We start from the raw sequence: 16,618 nt of genomic DNA on the forward strand, positions 1-16,618 counted from the left end.
TGTACATTAAGTGTATTTGTGCTGCTTATTATTAAAAATAAAAACTTTACATTATTGAAAAAAGACAAAATGATTGTAATTATCATTCACAATGATCTAATATCTTTTGTTGGAAAATGTATTTTCACCTCTTGCTGCGTATCTAAGTGCAGTTTTGTTCCATTTGTGAGAAGAAAGATGTGTATTTTTTGATTATTATACATTTTTTACTCTTTATATTACTCTTTTATTTAATATCTCTTTAGTTCCCAGTAATTCCGGCATTTTCCTTAAACACAATTAATATTTTTCCCTGAAGTTCATCCTTCTTCCCCACATCTATGTACTTTCATTTTGACACATATTTATATACCTACGTGTATGTGTATATGTATAAGTGTGTACATGATATTGAATCACTTTTTAGTTTTTTTTGGCATTTTTTTCATACTTCAAGCATGAATTTGCTGAAACAAAACAAGAACGGAAACGGAAGAACAGTGACGTATGCGAGGGTAAAAGAAATGAATAACAATAAAAAAGTAATAATTGAGGATGCAAAAATACGGAAGTGCACAGCTGGTATTAAAGCAAGAAGGGTAAGGGGAGTTTAATTCCAACAACAATTACAACTAATAACTCGAACGGAGCTTGAAATCACAACAAATGAGTTGGAGGGAATATATAAATTGGTAGAATGTTGGAAACAGCTGTTTACAAACCAAAAGGGGGCACAAGCAATTCGAGAGTAACAAGTAGTATTTGTACAAAGAGTGTGAAAAATGCTGGCGCATAAGTATCGGATCCACATAACCTCTATAAATTGGATTTATAATATTTATAATATTGAAAATAATGACTAAGGGTTTTATGAGATGCAGACATAAGAGAGGATATCATTTTAACTGTGGACGAATCAAAGACCTGCCCAGCGGTATCATGCACCTCTAATCATCACACCATCCTCAATGCCGTATTATTCACTATAATGTTAAGTATTAAATCTTATACCCAAATGTTACAATATTCCAGGCGCTGAACCCTTCTCAAGGATCGCCAAGGGATTAACTAAGTGAATTGTCGCTTGAACCACCACAAAAGGTATAGTTTAAATTAAAGTAATGGCACGTTCAAAATTTAAATTTGAAAAGTAAACACGCGTTTGTATGTGTATTCACACGCGAAAATTTGGGTCAATAGCATTGGGACACAATATGGCATTGTTAGCTGTTAGTGTGATAAGAGCTGCGATCTACCAGTTGGTACCTCTTTGTTCTAGCCGTTGATGTATATACACCTAACGTCGTAGCGGTTAAAGTGAGGTGAATATGCATTGTATGTAGATATGTAAACAGTTTTGACATTAGCTCCTAATAATCACACTCTTACATTTGGGCATAAAGACGCAAACGTCCGCCTGACAGCATTTACATGAAAACGGTCTTAGTGTCTTTATGTGTCTGCTGTATTTTGTTGCATTTCCCTTAGAGTCCTTTGGGGCCCAATAACGCCACTAATGCGATTACCAATGTGGAAGGAATCGGCAAATGTCCTTGTTGTCAAAGGTAACCCAGGCAAAGCAAAACCGGCGAGTCAAGTGCAAAAGGGAAAGTGAGTGATTCTCGTATTTGTATGTATGTATGTGTTGATGCTTTCTTCCTGTATGCAAGAACAATTGTGTTATATAATTGTATGTATATATACATACATTATATTATATATATAAAATTAACATCTCGTTTGCTTTGCTCTTCAGTTCTATTGATTTATGACCCCAAAGAAATAGGGTGAAGTTAAATTCTATCGTTTACTGAGCAAAAATGGGATATACATACATATGATATGTAAGCATTACTTCCAGGTCCCAAAGTGGTGATCTTCCCGCAAACCTATGTAATACGGCTGTGTAAGCTGACGTTGAGCAACGCCAAAAGCTCCGTCAGAGTCCGGGAGCATTCTCCGAACCGTTCGATACCATGTGAGGTTTCAGACAAGACCATTGGTCTCAACCCCCACGCCGTTAGTTCTGCTTTCTCAAGACTGGATAAGGAAGCAAAGCGAAGTCTGGCAGTGAACGAGGGCCAGACGAAATATCTCCTGTCACCAAACAAACAGTCACCGTATTCGCAACTTGGCTTGCACGTCACTGTGGACAGTCATAGCTTCGAAGTTTTACATAATTTAGTTTATCATGGAACTAGCAACAACACCATATATCAGCTTTGAAACCCAACGCAGAATCACTTTTGCCAACGGGTGCTACTTTGAACTGAGGGGGAAATTGAAAAGTAACGTTCTCTCTCGACGAACAAAGACCTAATTTTACAAGTCCTCATCATTCCCGTCCTGCTATATGGTGCAGAGGCATGGACTATGGCATCATCTGATGAGTCGGCCTTGCGAGTGTTCGAGAGTAAGGTTTTGCGGAAGATTTATGGTCCTTTGCGCACTGGCAACTTTGAATATCGCAGTGGATGGAACGATGAGCTGTACGAGATGTGCGGCGACATTGACATAGTTCAGCGAATCAAGACACATCGGCTCGCTGGCTAGGTCATGTTGTCTGGATGATAGAGAACATCCAGCCAAGGTTTTCGATTCAGTATACGCCGGTGGAGCATTTATTTGTGAATAATACAGTAAAGTTAAGATAGAATATGAAAGAGAAAATCTTAAAATTCTCATTAAACTCTTCATAAATCGCAAGCGCCGGGTAATTGCTGGCAATTCATTGGGTTTAAAAGCTTCATATATAAATCTTAAGCCTAAAGGTGCTTTATTTCGAGTGCTTGTATTGTGTTTTCCACACTCTTTCTCATATTCAAATAAGAAATGTGTGCATAATTTATAAAAAATGCGGTTTAATATAAACTCTCTCCGCAAAGGTGGGCGCATACCATTAGCGCAAAGGCAGGAAACGAAGCGTGGGCCATTTCTTAAAGCTAAGTAAATGTAGCAGAAACAGTCAGCGGTAAGTTGCACGCTTTTCCATATCACATACACCCATACACGCACACATGTACACATGTACAAACTGAAGTAAGTTGCTTTGTATGTACTTTTACAGTTACTTACTGTTATGCGCTTGTAACTACATCTTATTCACCGTAATCAGGCACTCGTGTGTGCATGGTGGCAACGTGCAGCGGTGGGAAAATGAAAAAATATGAAAAATTTATAAATTATTTTATTATTACTCCACGCAGGCAAACACATACAAGCTTGTTTGTGTGTGTGTAAAGGCAACAGTACACACACACGCGCGCTTACCGCGTTGACACATTGAAATATTTGATACAATTTATTATCTTGTGTACTCACCCAATATAAACACACACACGCACATACTCATATATGTTTACATATCAGCAGGTGTGTGCATAGTGTGTCCTTTGCCAGCCCAGTGTAAGTAGCATATTTTGAGGCGCAGACATTTGCAATATTTCACATGTACGCGTGAACGCCTTAAAGTATGCCTTCGCTCGCATATACATACATAGTTGCTATGCGTCTTGTACACTTATATTATGTATATTTAGCTTATTTGTCATTTTCGCTATTTTTCACCGAAACTCACGCGGGGTTACCACTTCACATACTAATTTGTTCTTTTTTTGTTGTTTTTTTTTCTTATGGCAGATGAAATAGTAAAAAATATTACGAAAGCGCTGCTCAATTGAAAACTTTTATGATTTACGATGCTTTCTGATGAGCCTAATTTGCTTAGGCGCAAGGCAATTAGTATAGAATGGAGTGAGGGCTGAAAAATTAATCATCAGCGCGTCGAATATGAGTTGTTATGTAATTTTTACAAGGGTAACTGTCTCATTTAGACGAATTTGTGTGTTGTAAAGTTCAATTTTAGCTGATTTCAATGAAAAATGTGCTCGTCTTCTCATACGATGCGTTATCGGCGCTAAAATGACGTCATCGCAACAGCTGATACTGTCAAAGTAACGGTCAAGTCTTTCTAATATGAATTTTCGAAATTTCATGCTTGTTTTTGAGTTTTCTGAAAGTCTCAAGTCAGAGTTTTAGATTACATGAGACTTATTCTAACTATGTCTGGCCTCCTCTTATTTGACGGAGCGGTCTCCGGTTGTCGATTTCGCTAAAGCGACGTCACCGCACGACCTCAACAACCACGCCGTTAGTCCTGCTTTCTCCATAATGGATAAGGAAGTGAAGTCTGGTAGTGAACGTGGGCAAGACCTCTCATCAAATAAACCCCCGTCAGTGAAAGCCGAGGAAGAGGAAGACCTTCACTCCGCTGAAAAGTGGAGAAGAATCTGGTTTCGCTTGGAATCACGCCGCATTGCGGAAAGAAGAAACGACTGGCGCGCTGTTGTTAACTAGGCTATAAAACGGTGTCTACGCCAGTAAAGAAGAAAAAAGAAGACGTGACCGCACCAGCTGATGTTCCAATTTGGCTATTCGGCATAATGCTGGTTGTAGTTCCAGTCGAAAATATTTCAGATCCCCCGAAATCTATTTAGGACTTTAGCTCAAAGTTCAATTAAAACCCTTATTTACAAAGTTTTGAGCTCCAATTCCGTCCTATTTTGCGAAACAGTTTATTATTGTACAGGATAAGTGACTTCACTTACCTCATAGTTATTGTAGTGTTGGTTATAGGTACTCATTACGCCTAATTATGCAACAATATTGCATATAATCAGCGTGGTTTATGCGCAATTCACACATCCAACCGAATGTTATGGCAGGCCGACTGACGGAAACGAAGTGTAATGTGTGCATGAGTCCGTCGCATGTGGCCGAGACGAATTTATATGATCGGAGCGGGAAATTGTCATTATGCCGTCGTTTTATTAACCATCAACAGCGGAACAATTAAATCGTCATGACGGTCATAACTCAGCTTAATGACTGTTAATGAAAACAATTGAGCTGCGCCAAGGATGCTGCAGGCTTTGTGGCTGGGGCGTGAAACGGGCGGCAGACAAGTGATGCGACGGACAGACATATTGTTTGACATAAATAATTAAATACGGAAATGAGGTAGTTTGCGCGAAGCCATGTCGTGTATTGTCTGGATTTATGTGAATTTAAGGTATTTAATGCAAAAATATTCATACAAGTTGAAATGTTTTAAAATCTGTTACGAGATATGGTAGGGTTTAAATATGCCACGCTGAAATGGCAGAAACTGGTGTTATAAACGGTTGATCAAATTTGACCCGGACTGGTTCATTTAAACTAAGCCCACAAAACCAAATTGATTCAAAAGTTTTCTCAGATTATTACAACCTTTTTTATGTTCATATGTTCGGCATCCCTTTTTTTATGACGAGGAAAATTTTTTAGCTTGGAAAAAATTAACACTGAGTTTGCTTCAAATTTTGCGGCGGAGCATAATGAACTACTCTTCAGGCAGTTCCTGCTATGATGCTTTCGCCTAGGAGCATTAAGAGGTCATTCCTCAACTACGTCGATGACATCAGACAACCGTCCACCAGACTTCGGACGCAACTAACTCTCGACAAGCACTGACCGCCATTCAGTGGAGCTATCAACACTTTCTCCGACTCCCTTTTAGTGAATGACGCACTCGGAGTCAAACCACCATCCATTGCGCGCAGCTTTGTTCAGGATACTATGGTGGGTTAAACTCTTATTTATCCAGAATAGATCCCGACATATCCAATATATGTCCTGCGTGCAATGAGTCTCCGCATGACACTGGCCACCTCTATGCAAGCTCCACCAACCTCACTCATTTGACACCCCTATCACTTTGGATTGACCCCGTCGATTAGCACGTTTCTTAGGCCTTCCATTGGATGACGTCGACGACAACTTAGCTAATCCGTACCATCCTAAAGGGAACTAGGTACCCGCTAAAACAACAACAATATGAGACGTGGATAATTGAATATAACGTCGATACTGCACAACAATTTAGAATGGACCGAAAGCGAACCACAAAAAAAAAAAACAAAATTCGCTGAAAGATGGCCTTCAGATCCCATTCATGTGAAAATTGGATTAACCATTGTATTGGCTAGGGAGCCTAATTTAAAAGCAATAGTAAAGCATTGCATTAAAATACGTGAAAATTCAGTTTTTACGTCAGTCCGGGTTAATTTTGATCATATGTTATAATAAATATATTACTTTTTTTATGATGCAATAATAAATATTTAGCTTTATATTTCATTGCTCGCCTTGTTGTTTTCAGACATAGGTTAAATTAGGTTAGGTAGATAGGCTGATTTCTCTTCTTGACGCATGTCCGTTGTGATGCCTAGAACTCCTCAGTACATATCTAAGTATCAAGAGGACAGTCGCATATTGACAAAACATCTAGAGCTTGCAACAAATTTATTTATGCGGCTATTATAATTTCTAGCCAATTCAGCGGGTTATCAGAAAGTATGGCAACCGAGATGCTTCAAACTCAGTCTGTCGAAAGCTGGAGAGTGGAATAGAAGGTGTCTAGATGTTTTCACCTCACATTCTTCATGATAACTTTGACAATTTGCGTTCTCAAAAATCTTTAGGTCTTTAGCCAATGGGGTAGTGTGCAGTTAAGACGCCTGTCGTTGCGGCGATGTGAGCCTACCTAAGAATTATTAGTTCAATGGGACTTTTACTTTCCACTTCGCTAGACATTGCAATGTCTCATTACCAATACTTTGGTTATCGGAATGCTCGGAGGAGCGGAAACTATCACCTCTATCTCTGAAAGAAAGTACGTGAAGAGTCTATGAGTTTGATGCCAAAATCTTCATAAAAAGTTGTGCTCTTCTGTTGTCGTCAAGGTCATTGCATAAAAGCGGCACTCAAATATACACTTAATGATGCCACGTATTCATTTTATTTCGCTTTCACATCGAAATCCTTTCAGTGCTACTCAAGAGTCCTTCATCAAGCCAAGGCTAAGCTTGGCGCGCGTACATTCTTCGCTAAATTTATAGTTGCCGAGTGATTTCACAACAATGAAATGACCCATAATTGCTTGCCACACTAGCATAATGAACTTCCAACTGCCGCACACTCAACAATCAAGTACCCAGCTCTACTCAGCTGAAGTGTCAGCTCAGCAAATACAACGGTGAGCACGTCAATTCGGGACATTAATAGGCGAAATGCTGCTTGTTCACATTCATTATTAACCACTTACCTTGACCGGTGACTGCAGTGCAGCAGCAGCAATGAGCGTCCGTCCGCATAGAAGCCATGTGGCAGACACAGCTTCGTAATGCATTCGCAGCGAGTGACCTTTAAATGTTGACTGACAACTAACGGCCATTTGCGAGGCGAAAGTGTGGGCGTGTGGGATGCGCACTTAAATGGCGCAGCTGTTGGGTAGTTTGATGGCTAAAATCAGCGCAACGCGCCGCGAAAATCAATAATTGTTATGCACCATGGCAAATGAACTCGGCGCACAAGGACGCATTGTTGTTCGCGGCGTCGACTGCCATAAATTCAATGGATGCTGCCGCTCAGCCGCGCTTACCGTTCACCAAAGCTCGCGCTGGCGCTTATTTTCAGCGTCGACTTTTGCACTTTATGCATAATTTTTGCGCTGCTGTGCGGCCTTTGCGTTTTCGGTTAATTTGAAATGTTTATAAATAGCCACTTGGCCGAGCTGCGTTTCTCACTTTCAGCGGCGGTGGCGGCCAATTGCACTTGATGAATGCATTGAGTCGGCAGCAAAAGTTGCTTAATTGCATTTTCATGCCACTTTGGTTAGCAATTGACCTTTGATTGAGTAACTGCTATTTTTAATAAATTTTCCGCGCGCTTTAATTGAACAGAGATCAGAGTGGCAGACGGCAGAGCGGCTGTAAAGCCGGGGGAATTGGCAAATGAGCTCAAGTTGGATGTGAAAATGGAAAAGCCATTTCGTTTAGTGTTGGCTGAGATTAAAGCATTTTAATAATTAAAATTTGCATGCAATCTGCTCCGTAAATAAACCTGAAAACGTTTCGCATATCCAAAATTGGGAAAATTGCAACTATTACTATTTTATGTGTTAGCGCTTTTAATATCTGAATATTTTTGAGCTATTGATCGGAAATTTTGCACACGTTCTTTTCTTACCAGGAAGCTGCTCGTTTGTCGGAACCGCCGATATCGGACAACTATAGCATATAGCTGTCATACAAACTGAACGTTCGAAATGAAGTGCTTGTATGAAAAACTTTTTAGTTTTTTGAGATATTGTCACGAAATTTGGCATGGATTATTATCTGAGGCAATAATGTAATTTCCGTGGAAATAGCTCAGATCGGATAACTTTAGCCTACAGCTGCCATACAAATTGAACGATTGAAAGTACATATATGAAAAACTTTTTAAGTTCACGAGATATTGTCACGAAATTCGGTATGGGTGATTATCTAAAGCAATAATGTAATCTCCGCAGAATTCGTTCAGATCGCATAACTATAGCATATAGCTGTCATACAAATTGAACGATTGAAAGGAAGTACTTATATGAAAAACTTTTTAAGTTCACGAGATATTGTCACGAAATTCGGTACGTGTGATTATCTAAAGCAATAATGTAATCTCCGCAGAACTCGTTCAGATCGCATAACTATAGCATATAGCTGTCATACAAACTGAACGTTCGAAATGAAGTGCTCGTATGGAAAACTTTTTAGTTTCTTGAGATATTGTCACGAAATTTGGCATGGATTATTATCTGAGGCAATAATGTAATTTCCGTGGAAATAGCTCAGATCGCATAACTATAGCATATAGCTGCCATCCAAATTGAACGATTGAAAGGAAGTACTTATATGAAAAACTTTTTAAGTTCACGAGATATTGTCACGAAATTTGGTATGGGTGATTATCTAAAGCAATAATGTAATCTCCGCAGAATTCGTTCAGATCGCATAACTATAGCATATAGCTGTCATACAAACTGAACGATCGAAATGAAGTATTTGTAACTAAACTTCTGTTTTTGTGGTGGGTATTAGAGGTTCGGTACAACAGAAGTTACAATTTTTTAAGGTTTTAGCTGATTTTGTAAAAAAATAATTCTATACGCGTGACTATTCAAATTTATTAACCACCATGGCGTATGAGTAATCACAACGATACTGCCAGTGAAGTGCATTGCTAAGCTGAAAATACCAGCATGCCTTTAAAAATCGATAAAAACAAAGAAAATAATTTGTTGCGTGTACATACTTATGCATATTTAATGCTCATATGCATTACATTTGCGCCGCCCGACTCGATGATGTTAATGAATTTCACTTCAATACTTGAAATCAATTAGTGCGTCTGCATTTTAAATAAATGTTTGTCGACTGTGTGAAATTCTTTTGTTAAGTTTTTCTTTCATTCGCGCCTTTTCCCATATGCAGTCATTATTAGTCTGCGTATGCAAGTGTGTGTTCCCTGCGCAACGCTGATCGCATCAGCTGCCCACACAGCTATTAATTGCCTCATTGCTTGTTGCTTGTAAATTTTTATTATATTTTATATTTTTATGCAATTCAATTGAATGTGTTCTCTCTTTATTGCACCTGCGCTTAATTGCACTTTTCTGGCCAATAAATTCAATTCAGCATGATACGTGTGCGCTGAATAGTGTGTCTTTGTGTCTGTGCTGCGAGAGACGGAGTGCGACGAGCGGTATAGGAGGCGCATTTATTATTTAAGGAAGCTCTTCGCAGCGACGCCAAAGGAAGTGATATTGCGGTAAGTTTTGTATGTGTATGTGTGTATATATGTATATGTATGTGTGTATATTTGGGCGGTTGTTTGTGCGTATGCTTTCTCTATACTTTAACTGCTCAGTGCTGCAGAGTTCATCAGCGCCTTGTGTTGTTGTCCGCTCGGCGCTTAATTCAGCGCAAACGCTCAATAGCGCTATTGAATAGCGAGCAGATCATGCGCCTGCATGCTTCTTTAAAGCATATTTACTTATATTATAATCAAGCATCATTTGCATTACACGCTTTTCGCGGCTACACACAGCAGCTGCGAGCAGGTTTGCGCAAATAATCAACGTAAAATCGCGCTTCACACCGCGGCGTGAATGTCGTATGCGTTTGTGTGTGTGTGTATGTATGCCAAGTGGGCATTGATTTCAATTACCTGAGAATCTTTTGCGTGCGACTACACTCTCGAGTACTCACCACATTAATGCTGGCTTAAGTTCATCCGCGCCAACACACACACTCAGCCATATGCTGCATGGCACAATGGCATATCAAGTCTTTATTACTCGTCTTACATTTATTATTATTACTTATCATTATTGTTATTGTCAATCGAGTCATTATGCTTGAGCACTGCCTCGGCAGCGCGTATTTATTGCCAAGGAAAATTGCATTAAGCGCAAAGCGAAATAAAAGCATGCTATGTAAACGTTTACTGGAGAACTCTGCGCCGATTCAAAAACTATCGAGTAAATGACTGAGCAGCGCGCTCGTCTACGCGAGTGTATTAAAGCAAAAAGCTCGCGCTGCTGTTGCTGCTGCGCTTGGCTATAATGCGCGCGGAATGCAATTTAACATTCGCTTCGTTGGCCGTTCGAGTGGAAACGAAATAAATATGCAATTCAGCAGCAGCTCCGGCGGCAGGTTGGCAGCACTCGCCGCACACAGCGGTTGGTTAGTAGCACGATGTGCGGGTCCTCTTCGCTGTGCTTGTAGCAGAAATAATCAAATAAATTTTATATTGCACTTGCATGGCTCGAGTGCGAGATTTTCGCTTGTATAAACTAAGAAATAACTGAAGTAAATAGCGGTCAATACCAGTATCCGCTGTTTTATTAAATTTTTGCATATTTCAAATGATTTTGTTTGTCTGAAATGAAATTTTATCGCATATTTCCAAACACTTCAACGTCAAATTCGGTTTCGAGTTGATTAAAAATAAGCGTAAATACGTTTAAGAGATTAAGCTTCATAAATTTAGCTGTTTTGATAGTTTACGCGCCTAAATGTAGGCAAAGTTATTTTACCAAAACCTTTTTTTGTAGTTCGAGATGATTAAAAATAACTGTAAATACGCTTAGGTGTTTAAACTTTAAAATTTTATCTGTTCTGGCGACTTATGCCTAAATGTAGGCAAAGTTATTTGAACAAATTTCTTTATATTGTTCGAGATGATTAGAAATAACGGTAAATACGTTTAGAAGCTTAAATTTCAACCATTCGTCTGCTATGGCGGCTTACGCCGAAAAGTAGGCAAGTTGTTTTACTTTAATTTGTTTTTACACGCATTAAAATATTTGTACCTTGTTTTATAAGGAGCAAAGAAAATATAATATTGTCCACAATAAGTATCTTACTGATTATTCATACATATATGTTTATTAGAAAAGAACAAAAAACCTAAACTTTGGTTACGGTCATTCAGTTTATATGACAGCTATATGCTATAGTGATCCGATCTGAACAATTTCTGCGGAAAGTACATTATTGCTTTAGGCAATAACGCGTGCCAAATTTCGTGATGATATCTCATCAAATAAAAAAGTTTTCCATTCAAGGACTTCATTTGGATCGTTCAGTTTGTATGGCAGCTATACGCTATAGTGTTCCGATCCATAAAAATTCTTCTGAGATTGTAGCGATGCTTTGAAAAATTAGTCATACCAAATTTCGTGGATATACCTCGTTAAATGAAAATGTTTCTCATACGTAGAGAAAAGGACGTGTGAAAAATTTCAGATCGGTATCTTAAAAATTGAGAGACTGGTAAACGTATGGACCGAAGGAAAGTCGGTCGGACAGACGGGCATGGCTAACTATTGAGCTGCTGATGTCTTGTATGAACTAATAATATATTCTATATTTATTAATTTCAGAGGCTTAATTCAATAACAAAATACGGATTGAAATTATTTTATTTTTTTTAAATCAACTTTTAGACACAGAATTGAATTGAGTGACTTTTTAACGCTCCTAGGCAAATGCTATGGCTATTTTAGCTTTCACATATATTTTTGTAAGCCAATTTTTAAGCACTCTGACTATTTTAGTATTTTTTTCATTATTTTCATTCACTCTTAACGTAGAATATTGCATCAAATGTAACGTTTGCGTTTGAGAAAAGTCCTTTTGATTTTTAGTAAATTAAATTTTAAACACAAAACCGAAATTTAATAGTAAACTTGAAGGAGCTCTCATGTATGTACATATGTATAATTGGCTATTTGGTTTACTATAAGCAAGGTAAACTAAAAGTTACGTATACGCCCAGGTGCGCCCTTTGTGCAAGCAAACATGCATTGTTTTTTCGAATTTTTCTTTTATAAAGCTATACAAATGTTATTTTAATTGCAGCAAGATACTTGTAAGAATTACAAAAACACGAGTTAAAGTGGAAGCTGCGAGCTACAGCAAACTCGCCTGATTTGGTGGCGTTCCTCCGCCACCTTGTCTCACAACGCTGTCGTTACTACCAGCGAGTTCGCCTTTGTCTTGAACATTACGAATTGCTGAAAATTTCAAATTGAAATATTTCTACTTCATTGATTTTCTTCAATGTGCCAAAGTTTCAGTCGCATAATGTCTTGCTCGCTTGTGTATATGTATGTGTGTGTGTGTGTCGAGTGGAAATCATTGAAATACGCCAATGTTGTAACATTTGCATGTTGAATGCTGTAAATAAGCAAAATATACACATAAACAGCCAACAACGAGACAATGTGAAAATGGGTGAAGTGGTCTAAAGAGCGTGGGCGTCTGTGTTTATGTGTGTGTGTGGGGTGTGTATGCTGGCACAAGAAGTAATCAATTTCGTTTCGCAGCGTATAAGTAATAGCAAATAGCAAATATTTCTCCAATGTTAATATGTCTGAACGAGTGCTGTGTAAATATATAACAAACTGTAAATATTTGCATGCGCATTGTATGGCTGTGTGTGTGAGTAATTTGTATTTACAGCCCGAAGGTGAATTTGCCAGGCTAACGAAATGGGTAATTGAAATTTTCTTTACTACTTAGATTTCAAAGATGCTGATGCTGTAAGCTTGAATTGCTCCAGAGCAGATATGCCTTTGCACTCCCATTTTAATTGATAGCAACTTACAGATACATATACTCCTGTATATATACATACATATATATATACATATGTAAGTATTGGCAAGTTGTTGTTGGCATATGTTATGCATGCACTTATGTTTGTATACAATAAATAACAATTATCTCTCAAATAAAGAGGAATGTTCAAAGTGGCATACATTTGAGCTCACCAACAGTTGCGCAAATCGCCTGCTCTACATATTTACTTGCAGAAATGTTTAAAAAATAGCTAATGTATGTGTTTTAAAATGAAAAATACATCCCACTGCTGTGAATTAGTAACGCAATTGCTTACGTAATAGCATTTAAATGCACTGATTTATGCAAATGCACTTGAATATGTATATCCCTTCATTGTACTGCGCTTTTTATTAGCGGCATGCACATACTCGGTGCATTAATAAATAAATACTTGTGCCGCATGGGACGCTAAGCTTCGTGGGAACCTAACAGCAGTCTGTTCTTGAACTAGCATTGCGCTTTTTTTCGCAATTTTCCCTGGAGTGCCTCGAAAGCGCAGAGCGAAGGTATGTGGATGGCTAATCATTGGCAAAAGAGTTGGGAAAATTAATAAAGAGAAGTGAAGTGTATAGTATGTAGTGTATGTGTACTCAAATGTATAAGCATATAAAAATATGTCTCTTTACACTACAACCTCACTTAGAGAGTACTTTTTTGTGCATTTTTACACTACAGCGTCACCTAGAGGGTATTTTTGTCATTGAAGAGTCACCGGCTTACCATAACAATACATTTTTTTTTGCAAAATTCGTATTTTTTATTCAAATAGTTTGCTTTAGGGCCATATATTGATTATTCTCATTCCCTCCAACTTTTTGATACCACTTTTGTGGTACTTTTTGTTCTTTGCTTCAAATTAGGTCCCAGTTTCGGCGATCACCTTTTCTTTCGACAAAAATTTCTTCCCAGCAAGTATTCCTTTGAGAACAGGAAATAGTCACTGTGCGCCATATCTGTAGAATACGGTGTATGCGAAAGCAATTCGAAGCCCAATTCATGATTTGCGAAACTGCGCGCTGTCATTGCGGACTTTTGTGTCTTTCCACGCTTTGTTTCGGTTTATCATGTCCACTCGGCTGACTGTCGATTGAATTGCGGCGTGAAATGTTGTAGCCATGTTTCATTAGTTTTCACATATCAAAATATGGTTTTATTACGGCTAAGGAGCTTCAAACACTCTTCAGAAGCAGCAATTCGTTTTTGTTCTTGAAGGATTGTGAGATTGTGTGACTCCCAGTTCCAGCGAGCTTTCGCATACCCAAATATTTATTCAAAATATATCATATACGTTGCGTATTTTGGGGGATTTCTTTGAAGTTTTCGTCGGTAACAGCCCTTTTAGGGCGTCCACTACCTCCTCATGTGCTCGTTTTGTCTTGTTCAAACTTATCAAACCACTTTTAAATGGTTGATTTTCTTGATGTAGAGTCCAAATAACGTTGATCAAACCAAACCTTGGACTGTATTTTTTCCCAAAAAGCAATGCGTTATTAAGGTGGGAGCCTGCTTTCGAGGATTCAAAAAATCAATTTTTTTGAGAATTTTTTTTTGAGGGGAAAAAATAATTGATTAAAGTGAAATTTCTAGGGTTTATAGTTATATATTTAAACATCATTCACAAATTTTTTTGGATGCGAAATCTTTGATGTTCTGCCTTTGGGAAGCAATTGCCCGATACATCTCGCATGAGCATTTGTCGGACGGCGGGCAGGATGCAGGTTGCAATTTCTATCGGAAACAAAAATCCAAAAAGATTCATATTTTTTAATAATTTATCTTCTAGTTAAACTAAGAAAATTCCAAGCAAAAAATGTAAAATTTTAAAATTTTTTAAAAATTGAAAAAAGGGTTTTTGGGACAAAAAAATTTTACTTTATGTTTTTTAAAAATATGTTCAAACTTGACTTTTCTTAGTGTTTTTTAGTTTAAAGAGAAGATAATTTAATGCCAAAGATAATCAATTTTTCCCCAATTCCATACGACGTTTAGTTTTTTCCATCCTGCCCGCCAATTAAGAAAAAATCGTAAAAATGAAAAACCGAGAAATCGCGCCACAAAGTTTCGTTTTTTGCCCAAGCGTTCATATACATATCTGCTAGACGCTCGATCACTATTTCCCTTCTAGCCTCGAAAATATTTCGAATTTAAATCTATAACTTTGGCGTCATATTCTTAGATTATTTTTAAAGCGATTTAAGCAAAAAAAAGTTCGATTTTTGGAAGCTTCTAAAGTAGGCTCCCCCCTTAAATTTGTACGAAAACTCATTGCAATTTGTACTCAAAATTAAAATTCAAAAGTTAAGTACGAAAAACAATTATGATTTTCCGTTTATGTAGTCTACCAAGACTTATAAATGTCCACTTTTGACCGCAACACAGAGTTACATATACACATGTGCGAGTATGTGTGCGTGCGCCTTGGCTTACGCTTTCAACTAAGCAGTGATATTAGAACACTCGTTAATGCCATTTAGAGCAGCTCATTAAAGGAAAACCCAGCACCATTGCTATTTTTATAATGGGAAAAACCACGAAGAAGAAGAAGCAGCAGCAAATGCAGAGAGTACGCACTTTAGTACTTAATTAGCGGCAGAAGTCTCGAACTCAGACGCTTTATTATGACATTTTACACGTCCGGCATAAAAGCGCGGCCACGCCGAACACAGTTGGTGGCGCTGGCCAAGTCAATGGCCCAGTCTAACGCGCTTGCCGCACCACGGCGCTGAGGACATGCGACACTTGTGGCCTGTGAGGCTGTGCACATATGTGTGCGTGTGTGCTTGGGCGCTTGCTTAGCCGCGTGCAAATATTTGCCACATTAAAGTCAAACAACACACAGCCATCACGAGCGGTGTACTTACCACAAGCAGTCGGGAGTGGGCGGGCCACCACTGTGCACTCTATACTGGCTTTGGCATTGTCTTTTGTGCCACTTTTTCCGACGCCATTCAAAATAATGATCTCGACCAGGCAGCCAGCCGGCCAGCCAGCCGGCGGTTAGTTGAGCCTGTCAAACGCATGCATTTTTTGCTGCTTGCTCGCCAACCGTGTCTGTGTGTGTGTGCCGTGGGCTGTGCGCCGGTGTTTATGCGCTGCTTATTTGCGCCATTAAATTGGATGCGCTGGGCGTGGTGTGCGGCGAGCGTCTTGGCGTCGTTAAGGTGACATTTAGATAAATATTATTAAGCTTGTTTCTGCTTTTATTGTTATTGTGCTTGTAGTTATTGTCTGCTGTGCTTTGTTTCAACTTTTTTTTGTTTTGCCTACCTTTTGGCGCAACTAAGGCGCTGTCTGTGTGTTGATTTTTTCAGCGCTTTTTTCATATTTTCATTTTAATGGTTTCACTCTTGACTCGCGGCGGCCATTGTCGCTCTGCGCGTGACACTTTATTTGTTGCAGTTTGCTTTTATCATCGCCGCGGACCGTGCGCGACGCCTAGAAGTAGGCAAATGAAATAATGATAACGACAGGTGGCACGTGGAAGGCCTTGAAAATGATGAAGCCATTTTGCAGCAGATTGCGGATGATTTTATTAAAAAAAAAATTATGAAAAAATGAAAGAAAAATTATAAAAGAAAAATTTAAAAAAA

At 38.5% G+C, this 16,618-nt stretch overlaps 1 long non-coding RNA gene across 2 annotated transcripts; it reads left to right on the top strand.

Annotated features, from left to right (window-relative positions):
* Positions 1–263: 263 nt before the first annotated feature.
* On the top strand, positions 264–1,689 carry LOC126755942 (uncharacterized). Of its 2 annotated transcripts, XR_007666528.1 has the most exons (4): positions 264–952; positions 1,012–1,080; positions 1,180–1,301; positions 1,468–1,689. It is a non-coding gene; the product is annotated as an uncharacterized LOC126755942 (long non-coding RNA). The 2 variants fall into 2 exon arrangements; XR_007666529.1 differs by having other exon boundaries at positions 1,180–1,689.
* Positions 1,690–16,618: the final 14,929 nt, after the last annotated feature.

Source organism: Bactrocera neohumeralis, chromosome 4 (genome assembly GCF_024586455.1).
Source record: "Bactrocera neohumeralis isolate Rockhampton chromosome 4, APGP_CSIRO_Bneo_wtdbg2-racon-allhic-juicebox.fasta_v2, whole genome shotgun sequence".
NCBI lineage: Eukaryota > Metazoa > Arthropoda > Insecta > Diptera > Tephritidae > Bactrocera > Bactrocera neohumeralis.